The sequence below is a fragment of the Ascaphus truei genome, chromosome 8 (assembly GCF_040206685.1).
Source record: "Ascaphus truei isolate aAscTru1 chromosome 8, aAscTru1.hap1, whole genome shotgun sequence".
NCBI lineage: Eukaryota > Metazoa > Chordata > Amphibia > Anura > Ascaphidae > Ascaphus > Ascaphus truei.
The window spans coordinates 78,806,651-78,824,924 of NC_134490.1; the positions used below are offsets into that span (position 1 = coordinate 78,806,651).

The following is an 18,274-nucleotide window of genomic DNA, read 5'->3' on the forward strand; positions in this document are numbered from 1 at the left end:
AGCCGGGTTGGGACTTTATTGGTGAAGATGATTGCAGAGACTATGAAAGGACAGTGCTCAGGTTTTGTGTCTCCTGTTCAGTTCTTTACAGGAAAGAATATCCAGAAAGCTAAAGTGCAATAGCATGACCCATTGTGTAACTATAATGTATTTACTTTGTGCGGTCAGGGCTAAGGTTGCCAGGTGTCCAGTATTGATCCTGTATAGGTTTATATCACTATATATATATATGTGTGTCCTGTATAGCGAGCAATCTACCAGTGATCTGTGGTCCACTTCTGTCAGTTTAACCCTCATTTGAATTCCTATAGTCGGTTAACTGTGCATATCAGTTTAACCCTCTATAATGTTGTTAACAAATTTCTATAAAAATATCTGCAAAGAAGACAGCGCAGTTGCATTTTTACGCGAAAATAATCTAAAATACGCATTTTTAAGAAAAGGAGAGGCGTTCCTAATGAGCTATTTCAATCACAAGTTGTTCACATTTGCTGGAAAGTGCTAAGGCTGCGTCCATAGGACTGCAGCCGTGCTGTGGCGCGCGGAGGCTGAGGGAAAGCGGGTGCTTTCCCTGGCCTTGGTCCGGGGGCGTGTCGGGGGCGGGGGGGGGGCTGTGACGTCACGGAGCTGGTTTGCCCTCATTGGGCGAACCGGTCTTGCGCTCCCTTGAGCGCTTGAATTTAAAATTCTGCTAAGACCCACGCTTCCGCACGCTTGCGGAAGCGTAAGCGAGCCCCTGCTAAAGCCGCTCTCATTGCGGCTGCAGGGGCTCACTGCCGAGCAGCAGCGCGCCTCAGTTAGCGCTGACCATGCCCGAGGCCTAAGGCCCGGGCCATAGAGGGGGGGGAGCCGGGCTGCACCGCGCTGACGCTGAGGCTCACCTGCAGAAGCTGTGCGATTCCACGCACATACAGGCGAGCCAGCGTCCGCGATCGGAGGTGGGGGGAGACTGAGGGAGGCGGGGCAGTGACGTCAATGGGCCAATCGCCCGCGATGCACTGACGTCGACGTCACGGCGCCGTGACGTTGACGCAGCCCCACTCTCATTGGAGGTTTTCAGCCGACAGCGCGCTGAAAAACAGCTTGGCGCTCGGCTGAAACCTCCAACTCCTCCGCACGCCTGCGGACGCTCGCACGAGCCCCCTCTCAAGGCATCCTCATTGAGGATGCAGGGGCTCAGCGCTGAGCGTCCGCACGCCTCAGCACGGCCTGTCCTTGTATGGACTCGGCCTAAGAAAGGATGCAGAAGATTTGTTTTTACAATTTCTTAAAGACATACGAAGTGTTTATCGTTACAAACCAATGAGCTATATTGTTCCTTTGTAGTATAATAAAAACCAATACATACCATATTGTTCCTTTGTTTAGTAGATAAAGTAGACCCTTTGTTTAGTAGATAAAATAGACTGCACGCTATAGTAGAACAGTAGAAGTAGACTGCACGCTATAGTAGCACCCACACATATATATTGATAGCATGTTTAAATAGAGCAAATGGAAAGAAGGCACATAATTCATGTAACACACACGTAAATAACTACTTTCATCTGTATTAACCATCTCAATGTCAGATTACATACATATTTAATAACTAGAATTATTACTACATTCATATACAATAGAAATTGCAGCTGTATGGCAGAAGAATCCCTGCCTTGAAGTACAGTACTTCTAGTTTAACAGCAGAAGTGTTACTGAGAAATTGACTAATACATAAAGACCGGTAATTTATATTAATAATTAGTAGCCAAAACACTAAATATAAAAAAAATAGATATGTAAAATGAGTTAGTACATAAGCATAATGTGTATTTGGGAGAAATGTTTCCTTTTCTAAAGTCTCCAGTGGTTATGAGGTCTGAGTTTTGGTTGCCAGCGTATGTCATCACCCTTGTGCTACAGGTTGTTTCCATGCAACTGAGGTTATTAGCATCATGATGACTTTGCATAAAACAGTTCATATGCAATATTAATGTCATCCAGATGGTAAAACACGCAGCAATAGTTGAGCAATCCAGGTGTATCCCTTTATGTAATTTGAATAGACCATTATATAAATGTGAGCCTTTCACTGCCAGAGCAGAGTTGCCTGCAAAAGCATTATTGGTTAACAACAATAGTCTGGGCCAGTATATTATCTAGTGTGGTTCTACTGAATATCTTTTCAGCACCTTAGGCTGCGCTTATTGCAGGCCTGCACAACTCCAGTCCTCGAGGGCCGCAAACAGGCCAGGTTTTCAGGATATCTCTACTTCAGCACAGCTGGCTCAATTAATGGCTCAGTCATACTGAGCCACTTATTGAGCCAGCTGTGCTGAAGAAGGGATAGCCTGAAAACCTGACCTGTTTGCGGCCCCCGAGGACTGGAGTTGTGCAGGCCTGGCTTATAGTGTCGGCGATGCGACGTCTCGTCCAAACAAATGCTTTGTCGGCGGCGCTTATAGAAAAATCTGGTAGTCACTGTTATTTGATTTTTTGCAGCGACGGTCTCTCCTTGTGGCCAATCAGAGAGCTTCTCCGTCCCTCTGCCTTCCCCTTTTATTACATCACTGGCCTTGTAGCCAGCGACATCGCCTAAACTTGAATTGCAACTATCGCAATGGCGACGGGTGACGTCATCAGTCGCGTCGCCGGCACTATAAGCGCAGCCTTATGCTGCACCGGCTCTGTTCTGTTGAGGATATTTTTTTTGGTTTAAAAAGAAAGAAAAAAAACATACACATTTTTTGTCTCCTCACTTTAGTTATTAAACTGGTGCATTCTTAAAGGTTTCGTCCACGCGGTATGTATTTTTATATATTTTCTTTAAAAAAAAATAGGTTTGAAGCAGGGGGGCTCCGGCGCTGAATTGCGCTGATTTCAGCTCTGGAGAACCCATGCTTCCTGAGATACCTCCGTAGGAAGTGCCGGTAGCAGCTCCGGTTTGGGCTAGTTTGGGTTTTCGTAATGGTGGGTTAAATGTCCCGCATCACGTTGGCCAATAGGAAGCCGTGATGTCAACCCTTGTGTCTTTCTATTGGCCCGCGTGACAAGGACATTTAGAGACCAGAGAAATACCATCATCCCCTAAGGAGGTAAGTATCTTGGGAAGCAGGGGGTCCCGGAGCTGAAATCAGCGCTGGAGACCCCCTGCCTCAAACCTATTTTTTTTTCCCTTCTTAAAACATACAAGTTATGCTAATGAAAACCGCATTGTCTATAGATCATGTTTAGGGTGAATATCTAATAAACGGGTTCTTTTATTTATCTCGTTTAAATAGGAAATGACAGGTTAGCGCTTGAAAAACGCGCCTGGCTTTTCATGTAAAAAACATAGATATTAAGGCCCCTAATTAGTATATTAGTATATTGTGAAGCCCTGAGGCCAGACTCCATGACTTTATTGCTACGTCTTAGGGCTCTCAAAGGGTTAATAGAGGACTTTGACATACTTTTTTTTTTTTGCTGCGCACAAATATTTTTTCTTAGTACGTATTATCTACGTATTTACATCAAGCCCAGTCCATTTCTGTGCAGCAAAAAAGGTTTTCGGCACAACTGGAAAAATGTGAGGATCGTACATAGGAGCACACAAGCGCAATTGCACCAATTGAGTACTAAAAAAAGTTATTTGCAACACTCAGTTCATAGGTCCCATAACGTGAGGAACACACCTTAAAACATGTAGAATAGGTCCCATAATGTGAGGAACACACCTACAGAACATGTAGAATAGGTCCCATAACGTGAGGAACACACCTTCAGAACATCTAGAATAGGTCCCATAATGTGAGGAACACACCTTCAGAACATCTGGAATAGGTCCCATAATGTGAGGAACACACCTACAGAACATGTAGAATAGGTCCATGATGTGAGGAACACACCTTCAGAGCATGTAGAATAGGTCCCATAATGTGAGGAACACACCTTCAGAGCATGTAGAATAGGTCCCATAAAGTGAGGAACACACCTTCAGAGCATGCAGAATAGGTCCCATAATGTGAGGAACACACCTACAGAACATGGAGAATAGGTCCCATAATGTGAGGAACACACCTTCAGAACATGTAGAATAGGTCCCATAACGTGAGGAACACACCTGCAGAACATCTAGAATAGGTCCCTTAATGTGAGGAACACACTGACAGAACATGTAGAATAGGTCCCATAACGTGAGGAACACACCTTCAGAACATCTAGAATAGGTCCCATAATGTGAGGAACACACCTTCAGAGCATGTAGAATAGGTCCCATAATGTGAGGAACACACCTTCAGAGCATGTAGAATAGGTCCCATAATGTGAGGAACACACCTTCAGAACATGTAGAATAGGTCCATAATGTGAGGAACACACCTTCAGAGCATGTAGAATAGGTCCATAATGTGAGGAACACACCTTCAGAGCATGTAGAATAGGTCCCATAATGTGAGGAACACACCTTCAGAACATGTAGAATAGGTCCATAATGTGAGGAACACACCTTCAGAACATGTAGAATAGGTCCCATAATGTGAGGAACACACCTTCAGAGCATGTAGAATAGGTCCCATAAAGTGAGGAACACACCTTCAGAGCATGCAGAATAGGTCCCATAATGTGAGGAACACACCTACAGAACATGGAGAATAGGTCCCATAATGTGAGGAACACACCTTCAGAACATGTAGAATACTGTAGGTCCCTTAATGTGAGGAACACACCTACTGAACATCTAGAATAGGGATCTAAATGGTCCTTTCACTAATCAGTAACATCACAAATGCATTTTAACCATTGTTAACTATAGTTACCACCCAGACTGAAGGGGTAGCATAGTGGTGAGTGGCGGGTGAATCCAGCTTAAATCCTAGTGTCAGGCGTCCTTGTGACCTTAGATAATTGACTTTGTCTCCCGGTGCCTCAGTCATCCAAATCATAGTGTATGCTCCTAATTGTGCCTACAAAATGATATGTACTGTACAGCACTGCATACACTGTCAGCGCTTTATAACAGAACATATGATTACTGTAATTATTATTCACAAGAATGTTCATTAATGCTGTGTTGATTACATAAATAGGCCTCTGAAAGTACAATCCACTATGCTCTGGCTTTTTATACCCACACACAAGTGAGACCAGTGTGAGTCCAGTAGCGATGCTCCTTTCTCCATACAAAGTATTGCCCACCTCACTTCAGGCAGCAGTCCTCTCCTCCCAGGAGCCTATATGAGTTTAACGCATATAATGTTAGTATCTCGCCCCCTGACCAAGTCCTGCTCTTTAAAAAAAAAAAAAAACATTTGTATTCAAAATCATGATCTTCATAATCTCTGGCGCCTGAGGTTGCTGTAGTAAACTTTAGACTGCACAGGGCTCTGGGGGAGGGTTCCATTTTAACCTCCCGGACACTTAATATTCAAATGTTTGTATCTCCTGAATGAAGCATCTGATCTTAGAAATAAAAACATCTTTGAAAAGGGCAAGTGATGGTCTTTTACAGTAACATATCGTAGCGAGCAGCGTGCACTGCTGCTTTCATGTCATTATTAGACTGGAGTACAGTTCTAGTCTTGAAACTCTGCTATCCATAGTGCTAGAAGACCATTACGAACCGGAAGGGACTGGGATTAGCTTTAAAACATAAGAGGAGATATTCTAGTAGCTGGGAGAAGTGCATATCCGTGCAGAAAGAGCCCTTTTCGATCGGATATGCTGGTTCCCACTTTCTGTAAGCACTTCTCGTATGTCCAAACCGTGCGAGAAAAGCTTTGATGTATTTATATCTTTTATTTATATAGGGCCCACAGCTGGTCTAGGACGTTTTGCTGTGGCCATTTGGCCATGACCAAAATGCCGCCGACAGACAATTTGCCGCCGGGACATTTCGCTATGGGACACTTTGCCGCGATGTTAGCTCCTTTTGCCGTCCGGCACGCAGCCAACCGACAAGCCAGGTCTGCATGTCCCGACCGCCCGCTCCGCTCCTACGTCTGACTGCCCGCTGCATGTCCCGACCGCCCGCTCCGCTCCTACGTCTGACTGCCCGCTGCATGTCCCGCCCGCTCCGCTCCTACGTCTGACTGCCCGCTGCATGTCCCGACCGCCCGCTCCGCTCCTACGTCTGACTGCCCGCTGCATGTCCGACCGCCCGCTCCGCTCCTACGTCTGACTGCCCGCTGCATGTCCCGACCGCCCACTCCGCTCCTACGTCTGACTGCCCGCTGCATGTCCCGACCGCCCGCTCCGCTCCTACGTCTGACTGCCCGCTGCATGTCCCGACCGCCCGCTCCGCTCCTACGTCTGACTGCCCGCTGCATGTCCCGACCGCCCGCTCCGCTCCTACGTCTGACTGCCCGCTGTATGTCCCGACCGCCCGCTCCGCTCCTACGTCTGACTGCCCGCTGCATGTCCCGACCACCCGCTCCGCTCCTACGTCTGACTGCCCGCTGCATGTCCCGACCGCCCACTCCGCTCCTATGTCTGACTGCCCGCTGCATGTCCCGACCGCCCGCTCCGCTCCTACGTCTGACTGCCCGCTGCATGTCCCGACCGCCCGCTCCGCTCCTACGTCTGACTGCCCGCTACATGTCCCGACCGCCCGCTCCGCTCCTACGTCTGACTGCCCGCTGCATGTCCCGCCCGCTCCGCTCCTACGTCTGACTGCCCGCTGCATGTCCCGACCGCCCGCTCCTACGTCTGACTGCCCGCTGCATGTCCCGACCGCCCGCTCCTACGTCTGACTGCCCGCTGCATGTCCCGACCGCCCGCTCCTACGTCTGACTGCCCGCTGCATGTCCCGACCGCCCACTCCGCTCCTATGTCTGACTGCCCGCTGCATGTCCCGACCGCCCGCTCCTACGTCTGACTGCCCGCTGCATGTCCCGACCGCCCGCTCCGCTCCTACGTCTGACTGCCCGCTGCATGTCCCGACCGCCCGCTCCGCTCCTACGTCTGACTGCCCGCTGCATGTCCCGACCGCCCGCTCCGCTCCTACGTCTGACTGCCCGCTGCATGTCCCGACCGCCCGCTCCGCTCCTACGTCTGACTGCCCGCTGCATGTCCCGACCGCCCGCTCTGCTCCTACGTCTGACTGCCCGCTGCATGTCCCGACCGCCCGCCCGCTCCGACAACTGCATGGGATCGTTACACTGCCTGCTGCGACGCGCCATCTTTAAATGTCCCACGTGGGACATTTAAACATGCAGTTGTCAGAGTCGGCGGTCACAACATGCAGCGGGCGCAAGAGCGGACTTTGCGTTGAAGTGTCCCCCGGCGCGCTCCCCTGCGGCGAAGTGTCCCGTTGGGGTTTTTGGCTGCAGCGAAACGTCCCATTCTGCCCACAGCTGTATTTAGCGCTTTACAAGAGAGACAGTATAGTACAGAGAATTATAGTACAATAAGTGCAACAAATAAGAGGGGAGGGGGGATTTAGGGGGAGGGAGAGAGGAGGGGGGGGGGGAGAGAGAAGGGGGGGGAGGGAGAGAGAGAGGGAGGGGGGAGGATGGGGAGAGAGAGTATATAATACTGCATAAATGGGGACGCTATTAGGCAAATACGATTATAATATTTATTTTTTAAATGTCATTTGTTTTATAAATCATTTTTTTATTGTGTCTCGATTTTTACTTTTGGAAATCTGGTCACCCTACTTGGGGGCCTAGTCAATAAACTTTATCATTGTCAATGTAAAAATCACCTGAAAATGGCTAGCAAGAAAGAGAAATTAGTAGAGTGCCCATCGACTTAAATACCCCCGAAAAGATTAACCTACAGTATACTTCTCCAGCATGTCATGACGTATGATGTATGACAAAGGGGTGATATATTTGGAGGTATATAAGTCGATGGGCTCTCCCGTCCTTTCCCCCTCCTAACCTCTCCATGTTACGAACATCTCCTCTCCAGCAATAGTCCTACTTTGCCTACCTCAGGGAGGCGTCATTTTGCATATAAAACGTGCGCACTGCACAGAATTCCGGAGCCACGTGACTTCCACAACGCCGCTTTCACATGGCTAAGACGTGTGTTTAGGGCAGGGGCGGGCAACTCGAGTACTCAAGGACCACCAACAGTTCAGGTTTTCAGGATATTGCTGCTTCAGCACAGGTGGCTCAATCAATGGCTCAGTCAACGACTGAGCCACTGGTTGAGCCACCTGTGCTGAAGCAGGGATATCCCTAATACCTGGCCTGTTGGTGGCCCCTGAGGAATGGAGTTGCCCACCCCTGGTTTAGGGCTTAATGAATATAGGGAATCAGTCTGAAAACAATCCACTTATGCTTAGAGTCTCCTTTTATTTGTAGATCAGCAAAAACAGATGGTAACAGGGATAATACAATTACGGTTAGAAAGGAAGTTATGGCAACACTGAAATTGTGAGCAAAACAGGGAAATAGGAAGATGTGTTTTACCTGTCGCTTATGTGAAATGTCATTGTGTGTACAAGGAAGTATTGGAACCGGTTTTGAGCACATGCTGATGCTGTTTGACGTTTTGTAAGTGAGTCAGTTTGGAGTTAATTGTCATAGAGCAGACTTTTCTGCACGCTGAGATAAAAAGCATAGCAGTGATCGGGTATACGGAAGTCTGGCTAAAAGTTGGAAACTGCTGGAGGTCAAATGCACTCTGGTGAACAGTCAGAGACCTTGGAAGATAAAGCAAAAGCAAAACAAGAGAAGAGAAAAGAACAATGCACTCAGACATGAGAAAAGATCTGCATGAAGTACAGTATAGCGACCAGGAAACTATGGGAAAATAGTGATGTATTTTTGAAGGCAGTGTGTATACAGTATGTGAATAGTCCATTTGGCCTTATTCATTGCCATTCTTTGTAAAGTGGTTAAAGCAGCAAAACATTCAAAATTCTGTACGTTTTTTTAAAATAAATCAGTTCTGTAGTATTGAATAATACTGACTGCATTTTTTTTCTTCAACTTCTAATGCCATTTTTTTTTTAAATATGTTGATCATCCTTTGGTTGCTATAGCAACCATATAGCATGTCACATCCACTTCCTTTTATAGTTCTGCCCTGTGGCAACAAAGTATCACAAACTGATCTGTTGCAGTGTTCCCTATTGCTGAGCTGTACGCTGTAGCATTGTGTTACATTTAGTAATGTTACATTGCAGCTGCCGCAATTTATAGACCTTAGTACATAGTCAGAGGCCATTTCAATAGCCCCAAGAGCAGAATAATCACTGATCGATTACAGGAGAACGGATCGTTCGGCAGCTTAGGTAATTATTTCTCATTAAAGCTGCATGTAGTAAAACAAACAAAACAGGTGGCTGCAGGACGGCTGCTAATTCATGTCAGTAGTACATGAGAAGGAGAGGATGGGCAGTTCCAATAAAACAAGTGAACAATATATTAGGAAATATGGCGTGCACACCAAATAAATATATACAAATCAGAATCTTACTAATTATTCAAGAACAAATACAAAAGAAACAGCGCAAAAGACCTCATAGTGTAGTATGAATATAAAATTATATTATTATAACAGGTGAGTATTGCACGTACATCAGATTGAATAATTACTGGCAGTACATGTATATGGACATGTTACCAATCAGCCACGAGTGGAATGGGTTGTCTTCACGTGGGTAGAATCTCCTTCCCCTCTCCTCTGATGGATCAAGGCGGCCGTGGTGTGTGTTATTGACCCGGCATCCAACTGCAGCAGTCCGGTGGAATTCGTCTGCTTCACAGCTGTTGGTTCAGCGGGGCAGGCTCGCGGCATCCAATTCCAGCAGCCCGATGGGAATCCTCTACTGCACGGCTGTTGAAACAGCAAGATAGGCTTTTCCTCTGTGTCTCACGGCGTGTGTCGGCGTGTGACGTCTAATTCAGGCGCGCGTCTAGTGACGTCATCCGGTGGCGTCTGCACGAACTCAGCCGATCAGGGAGACAGCAGGCAGGAACGGGGATGAAGTGATGGGTGTATACAGGATACAAAAGCACAGTGGGTAGTCCAGAGAAGCGCCCTCTTATCCAACGCGTTTCGTACTATTAGAGTACTTCTTCAGGGAGTTCCCTGAAGAAGTACTCTAATAGTACGAAACGCGTTGGATAAGAGGGCGCTTCTCTGGACTACCCACTGTGCTTTTGTATCCTGTATACACCCATCACTTCATCCCCGTTCCTGCCTGCTGTCTCCCTGATCGGCTGAGTTCGTGCAGACGCCACCGGATGACGTCACTAGACGCGCGCCTGAATTAGACGTCACACGCCGACACACGCCGTGAGACACAGAGGAAAAGCCTATCTTGCTGTTTCAACAGCCGTGCAGTAGAGGATTCCCATCGGGCTGCTGGAATTGGATGCCGCGAGCCTGCCCCGCTGAACCAACAGCTGTGAAGCAGACGAATTCCACCGGACTGCTGCAGTTGGATGCCGGGTCAATAACACACACCACGGCCGCCTTGATCCATCAGAGGAGAGGGGAAGGAGATTCTACCCACGTGAAGACAACCCATTCCACTCGTGGCTGATTGGTAACATGTCCATATACATGTACTGCCAGTAATTATTCAATCTGATGTACGTGCAATACTCACCTGTTATAATAATATAATTTTATATTCATACTACACTATGAGGTCTTTTGCGCTGTTTCTTTTGTATTTGTTCTTCTAGTTGGTATGTGGAGCCATTCCACGAATACAGCTGCACACCTTCACCAAGTAACAGGTTTATATATTTAATTAATCACTTAATCACTGTAAGATAACACCACTTTGTTCACAATTATTAGAGCGCAGTTCACTTTCTGTTTGTTTTCATAATTATTCAAGAGTAGGCGGGAAAAAGAAAGCAATTCTTACTTTTCAAAGTATAACTTATTCCATTAATTCCAATAATTTTACTCATTGCTAATGGTTAATACTGTACACAAATCAATAAATTGTAACAACAAAAAAGTCATACTTATCTCCCATTAAAGACGGAGCAATACCCAAGAACCGGTTTTGGTGCACTTACCTATTTGTATTAATATGTAATGTAGTAGCAGAATGTACAAGACTAGCTAAGGATGGATCGCCATTATGGCCAAATTTGAATACATATAATCCCCCCTAGATGATTCGGGGTGAGAGTATTGAATAAACTAAAATACTTTATTTCAAATAATTATAAAATAAACGGGGGTAGGCTAACACACATTAAGACTTAGACACTGTATATATATTTGAAAAGGCTACCATTAGGGTGCCCCTGTGGCTATCTCGTGATACAAGGTACTGTTCAGAAAGCCAGATAGCCGGCTCTGAGTTGTGTTAATGTCTCTTACCTATTCAGTGCCATACACGCTGTACTGCCAAGTATTGGAGTATGTCCTAATTGAGATAGTGTCTAGCAGTCATAGGACAGAATGAGTATAATAGAAGCACTTAAGAACATGAAGTTCTTAACCTGGGTTACTGCTAGCTGTGAATACTGCAGCTCTGTCTTTGGTAGCAGTACCTAAACTCTCCTCTCTGTTCATTATCTATTACCTTAGTGCATCCTATTTATTGATATACTTGGCAGAGTGGGTGGGGCTCTTTTTTGTTCTTATCTCCCGAGTATGAAGCAAAGTAGGAGTCCATAAATCATCCACGTGAAATTTCTCAAATGTGTAACGTTTCGGGTCCCCGTAACCCTTCATCAGACAGCTCGAAATAGCAAACAAGGACAAGTGAGCAGGGAACTGCGGGAGTAAGCCTATAGATACAGGTTATTGGGAAATCTTTCCTCTAAACCAGGGGTGGCCAACTCCAGTCTCAAGGGCCACTAACAGGTCAGGTTTTAAGGATATCCCTGCTTCAGCACAACTGAGCCACTGATTGAGCCGCCTGTGCTGAAGCTGGGATACCCTTAAAACCTGACCTGTTGGTGACCCTTGAGGACTGGAGTTGGCCGCCCCTATACACTAATTTCAGGCATGTTGCCTTTCAATGCTTCAGACATTCAGTGCATTGCTGCTATGCAATCAATTAGCACAGTGTGATATTAACAATTCCTCCTCGCATGGTATTAACCCCTCTACTGCTAACGTGGTCCATGGCAGAAATGATATTCCCTAATTTAGGACCAAACATTGGTGTATTCACAGTAGATATATAATGTCTACCTATTGTACAGAGCTAAAGTGCAGTATAGTTTTAAGTATGTTTAGGTAATAGGTGGATGTAAAAGCTGCAGACCAAGCAATATCCTACATGTGTTTTTTAATTAATCAGTTCTGTACTATTAGAAAATACTAGTAGCATTTTTTAAAACAACTCTAAATTTCATTTTTTATGTATTATAAATGTAACAAGTATTTTTTGTTTGTACAGTAACCATTTACAAAGTCACATCCCCTTCCTCTTCTGAGACAGGCTCTGGCTCTTGAGCCCCGCCCTCCATAGCAGTGCACCAATTATATCTAGTGCCTGCCTGGTCACATGATCTTCCTCCTGGATACTCTTGTGCCGCCCTAACAGTGATATAAAGAACCCCTGAGCCGAATCTTCAGCTATTGATTACAGGAGATCGGATCGATCGGCAACTTAGCTAATAGTTACATAGTTACATAGTAGATGAGGTTGAAAAAAGACGTACGTCCATCAAGTTCAACCTATGCTAAATTTAGACAACAGATACTTTATTCTATATCTATACTTACTTATTGATCCAGAGGAAGGCAAACAAAAAACCCCATTAAGGGGAAAAATTAATTCCTTCCTGACTCCAAGAATTGGCAATCGGATTAATCCCTGGACCAACATCCTTCCCATGTTTACTTATTTGGTATATCCCTGTATACCTTTCCCATCTAAAAAGATGTCCAACCTTTTTTTGAACAAATCTATTGTATCTGCCATCACAGTCTCCATGGGTAATGAATTCCACATTTTAACTGCCCTTACTGTAAAGAACCCTTTCCTTTGTTGCTGGTGAAATTTCCTTTCCTCCAACCTTAAGGGATGGCCCAGAGTCTTTTGTACTGCCCGTGGGATAATCACTTGTCAGTGTGCAGATTGTATTGATGCACATATTGAATGGGAAAAAAATGGAAAACGGCAGCTTGAACTGCAGCTTTAGAATACTTATAGGTGTGATTTTTGTATATAAAAAAAAAGTGTCAATCAACCTGATTTAACTCTTTAAAGCAACAATCCCTCCCAATTTCTTTCTCTCTAGCTTACCTGAACTTTGGGACTTTGGGGTCACACGGAGCTCTTAGTAGTCCCCAACTTCTGGGGATCCCCCGTTTCTCGAGCAAAAAGAGTTTTAATTTTATTTTGGTTCTTGGAGAAAACTAAAAAAAAAAAAAAAAACACAAACATAAGTCACCAGGGTTTCTACTGGTTTTGTGATTAACCCCGACCTGGCGGCTATTTTGTGTCCACCGGCAAGTATTCCCATGGATCATCTCTGTGGAATCCCCAGGCCCTGGTCTCAGTTATGCTATGGCCATTAGGTGGGTGTCACTTATACTATGGCCATCAGTGGGTCTGAGTTCTACTATAGCCATTAGGTAGGTGTCAGTTAAGCTATGGGCATTAGGTGGGTCTCAGATATACTATGGCCATTAGGTGGGTCTCAGTTATACTATGGCCATTAGGTAGGTCTCAGTTATGCTATGGCCATTAGGTGGGTCTCAGATATACTATGGCCATTAGGTAGGTCTCAGTTATGCTATGGCCATTAGGTGGGTCTCCGTTATACTTTAGCCTTTAGGTGGGTGTCCGTTATGCTATGGCCATTAGGTGGGTCTACGTTATGCTATGGCCATTAGGTGGGTCTCAGTTATACTATGGACATTAGGTGGGTCTCCGTTATGCTATGGGCCATTAGGTGGGTCTCCGTTATGCTATGGATATTAGGTGGGTCTCCGTTATGCTATGGACATTAGGTGGGTCTCCGTTATGCTATGGTCATTAGGTGGGTCTCCGTTATGCTATGGACATTAGGCGGGTCTCCGTTATGCTATGGCCATTAGATGGGTCTCAGTTATACTATGGCCATTAGGTGGGTCTCCGTTATGCTATGGACATTAGGTGGGTCTCCGTTATGCTATGGCCATTAGGTGGGTCTCAGTTATACTATGGCCCTTAGGTGGGTCTCAGTTATGTTATGGACATTAGGTGGGTCTCAGTTATACTATGGCCATTAGGTGGGTCTCCGTTATGCTATGGACATTAGGTGGGTCTCAGTTATACTGTAGCCATTAGGTGGGTCTCCGTTATGCTATGGCCATTAGGTGGGTCTCCGTTATACTATGGCCATTAGGTAGGTCTCATTTATACTATGGCCATTAGGCGGGTCTCCGTTATGCTATGGCCATTAGGTGGGTCTCTGTTATGCTATGGCCATTCGGTGGGTCTTCATTATGCTATGGCCATTAGGTTGGGTCTCCGTTATGCTATGGCCATTAGGTGGGTCTCCGTTATGCTATGGCCATTCGGTGGGTCTCCGTTATGCTATGGCCATTAGGTAGGTCTCATTTATACTATGGACATTAGGTGGGTCTCCGTTATGCTATGGACATTGGTGGGTCTCCGTTATGCTATGGCCATTAGGTGGGTCTCAGTTATACTATGGCCATTAGATGGGTCTCCGTTATGCTATGGCCATTAGGTGGGTCTCAGTTATACTATGGCCATTAGGTGGGTCTCCGTTATGCTATGAACATTAGGTGGGTCTCCGTTATGCTATGGACATTAGGTGGGTCTCAGTTATACTATGGCCATTAGGTGGGTCTCCGTTATGCTATGGACATTAGGTGGGTCTCAGTTATACTATGGCCATTAGGTGGGTCTCCGTTATGCTATGGCCATTAGGTGGGTCTCAGTTATGCTATGGACATTAGGTTTTAAGTTGGTGTAAACATGGGAAGTTGATATATGGGGGAGGGAGTTTAGTTCCCTTATCTCAGGAGTGACCAACTCCCAGTCCTCAAGGCCACCAACAGGTCAGGTTTTAAGACTATCCCTGCTTCGCACAGGTGACTCAATCGTTGACTGAGCCCACCTGTGCTAAAGCAGGGAGATATCCTTAAAACCTTACCTTTTGGTAGCCACTGACGACTAGAGTTAGCCACCCTTTAGCTACAGTAAGCTAAACCATTTTGTGTAATATCAATTTTGGCTGAACAGGAAATTGCGCAGGTAAAGCCCACGTCTTATCTTTATTGGCTCTCTAAACAGTGGCAGTGTGGGCTAGAGCAGGGGAGCGCAAACTTTTGGTGCTGCGCCCCCCTGTCACTCTGCCCCCGGCTCTCGCGCCCTCCCTGCCTACCTTCTTTCGCGGCAGATGACGCTGCTTGGGCGTGTGACGTCAGGTCACATGGTGCCGCGGCGGTCCATTGACGCCGTGTTGCCATGGCGACGCAACACAGCCGGCTGAATCCCGGGTAAGTAAATAGTTGCAGGGGCCTCACTGCGATCCCCCCCGGCATTTAATTTAAATGCCTGGGGGAAGAGCGCGGGGCCTCTGCAACTGCCCGCGCCCCCCCAGCACAATCTCCCGCGCCCCCCTGGGGGTCGCGCCCCCCACTTTGCGCACCGCTGGGCTAGAGGTTGAGTAAAAACTTGATTGACACCCCCTCCCTACCCCTCCCAGCCCCCCCCCCCCCCCATCTACATTGTTCATATTGTGATTTTGCTCCCTTCACTTTTAATCTATACAAATAAAAGTTGCGACTCTGAACATACATTAGACACGGGGATGTACCCGAGTGCTGCTTATTACAGGTGCAGAATGTGGCCGTAGTTTGCTAAGAAGTGGGGGATTTCTAGCCGGGGTTGAAGGGTAATTGTCACAAGCACTTAACACAAACTTAATCAAAGTAGACCAAGATAAAAATAAGAGCTTGCAATATCATATTGACGCCCTGTATAATCATTAAACACTGAGACGCAGAAGATAAGATAGGAATAGGGAACTTTCACACACAACCACCATAAATTCTTCTCAATAGACTGGCCTCACTCTCTAACAGGAGTGGCACATTCTAGTCCTCAAGGGCCACTAACAGGTCACGATTTAAGGATAACCCTGCTTCAGCACAGTTGACTCAGTCAGTGGCTCAGTTGAAGAGTGAGGGGAAGTTGGCCACTCCTACTGTATAAACTCATAATGAAGGCTAGTTACAGATTATTTTTTATGTTAATTGAATTTATTATATATGTCTAAAATACCTTTTATTTGATTACGTCAATGTATTTCTAGCAGTATAAATGATTAATATATATGAAATTGCTTTAGTATCTTGTTCAGAGAGAAAAAAAACTCTGCTGATGAAACAAAGCTTTAAATGTTGAACTTTGAGATTGAATCATTTCTGTGATGAACCGTGTGTGTGTGTGTGTGTGTGTGTGTGTGTGTGTGTGTGTGTGTGTGTGTGTGTGTGTGTGTGTGTGTGCGTGTGCGTGTGAAACAGAGGGTCTCCAGAGCTGAACCCAGTGGCGTAGCTAGACAATTCAGGGGGCCCATTAATATTAATACTGATTGCAATTTTTTTCTCCCTACCCATCCTCTCCCTGATCCTCGCTCTCATCATCCCTCCACATCATCTCTCCCCCATCATAATCATCATCCCTCCCTCGCCTCATCTGTCGGCCTCATCCTCCTCATCATCTCTCCCCCTCCTCAGCATGTATCCTCTCCCCCACCATCATCACCTCACTTCCCCCCCACCATCATCACCTCTCTCCCGCCCCCACCATCATCACCACTCTCCCCCACATGATCACCTCTACCCCTCCCACACCATCACCACCTCACCCCCCCCCCACACCATCACCACCTCTCACCCCCCCACACCATCACCACCTCCCTATCCCCATCATCACCACCACCTCTCCCCCATCATCATCACCACCACCTCTCCCCCATCATCAATACCTCTTTCCACCACTATCATCATCACCTCTCTCTCCCCCCACCATCATCACCTCTCTCCCCCACCATCATCATCACTTCTCTCTCCCCCCACCATCACCATCATCATCATCTCTCTCTCCCCACACCATCATCACCTCTCTCTTCCCCGCACCATCATCATCACCTCTCTCTTCCCCCCACCATCATCACCTGTCTTCCCCCACCATCATCATCACGTCTCTCTTCCCCACCATCATCATCACGTCTCTCTTCCCCCACCATCATCATCACCTCTCTCTTCCCCCACCATCATCATCACCTCTCTCTCCCCCCCACCATCATCACCTCTCTCTCCCCCCCCCACCATCATCACCTCTCTCTCCCCCCCCCCCCCCAACCATCATCACCTCTCTCTCCCCCCCACCATCATCAACAGCTATCTCTCCCCCATCCTCCCTCATGCCTACCTGTGGGTGGTTCGGTGTTAAACAGAAGCTGGCAGAGGAATCAGCAAGCTGTTACACAGCAGAGCAGGGGAGGAGAGGAGCGCACTCTAGTGGTCTAACCCGGAAGTCTTTCTTAGTTCCGGTGTATGCTACTAGTGCACGCTCCTTCCCTGCTGTCCTGCTCTGTAAAAGCTGCTGATTCTTCTGCTGGCTTCTCCCCCGCCTGTCTGAAGAGAGTGATGGGCCGCCGACAGGGCGGTGGGAGAGCGGTCCCCCAAAGAGCGTGGGCCCTCTGGCTTTGCCCAGGCTGCCCGGGCTATAGCTATGCCGCTGGCTGAACTGTATTAATTTCAGCTCTGAGGACCCCTGGCTTTCCGAGATGCAGACCTCCAAAGGGGGTGCTGCTATCTCGGCAAGTTTAAAAGCTGCCGATTCACACGGGCCAATAGAAAGCCGAACCTGATGATGTCACAGCTTCCTATTGGCACGCAGAGCGCTGGAGCTTTGAAACTCCACCATAACGTGATCCCTGCTTGCCGAGTGGAGCGGCTACCGGCACCCAGTACAGAGGTGTGTATCTCCGGAAGCAGGGGGTCCCCCGAAGCTGAGATTAATGGAGTTCAGCTCCTGAGAGCCCCTGCTTCAAACTATGTTTACATTTTTTTTTTAAATAGCATAAAACTTGCATGCTTAGATTGCCTCTTTAAAGCAGATATTGCCCCAAGAAACCTATATGAGTTTAAAGTAATTCATGTAATGTTAATATCTTGCCCCCTTGAGTACATCCATATCCTTCAAAATAATGATTTTCTTAACCTGTAGTTTCTGAGGTTACCATGGTAACCGTCTAGACTCAGGGGTGTGCAAACTATTAAAGTTGCACCACACTTGCCTTCTCCACCCCCCCCCCCCCTCTGTGCTCTCGCGCCCCTCTCACCTCGTGTCAGTGTAATTTGACGGCACGTTGTCATGGCGATGGTCATTCGATGTGACGTCACATGA

The 18,274-nt window shown here is 46.9% G+C and overlaps 2 protein-coding genes across 2 annotated transcripts in view; one reads left to right on the plus strand and one right to left on the minus strand.

Annotated features, from left to right (window-relative positions):
* RBP4 (retinol binding protein 4) overlaps window positions 1-18,274 on the minus strand; it is a 534,850-nt gene that overhangs the window by 263,559 nt on the left and 253,017 nt on the right. The gene's annotated exons all lie outside the window — the stretch shown is intronic.
* The window catches only part of SLC35G1 (solute carrier family 35 member G1), a 33,917-nt gene that overhangs the window by 593 nt on the left and 15,050 nt on the right, over window positions 1-18,274 (plus strand).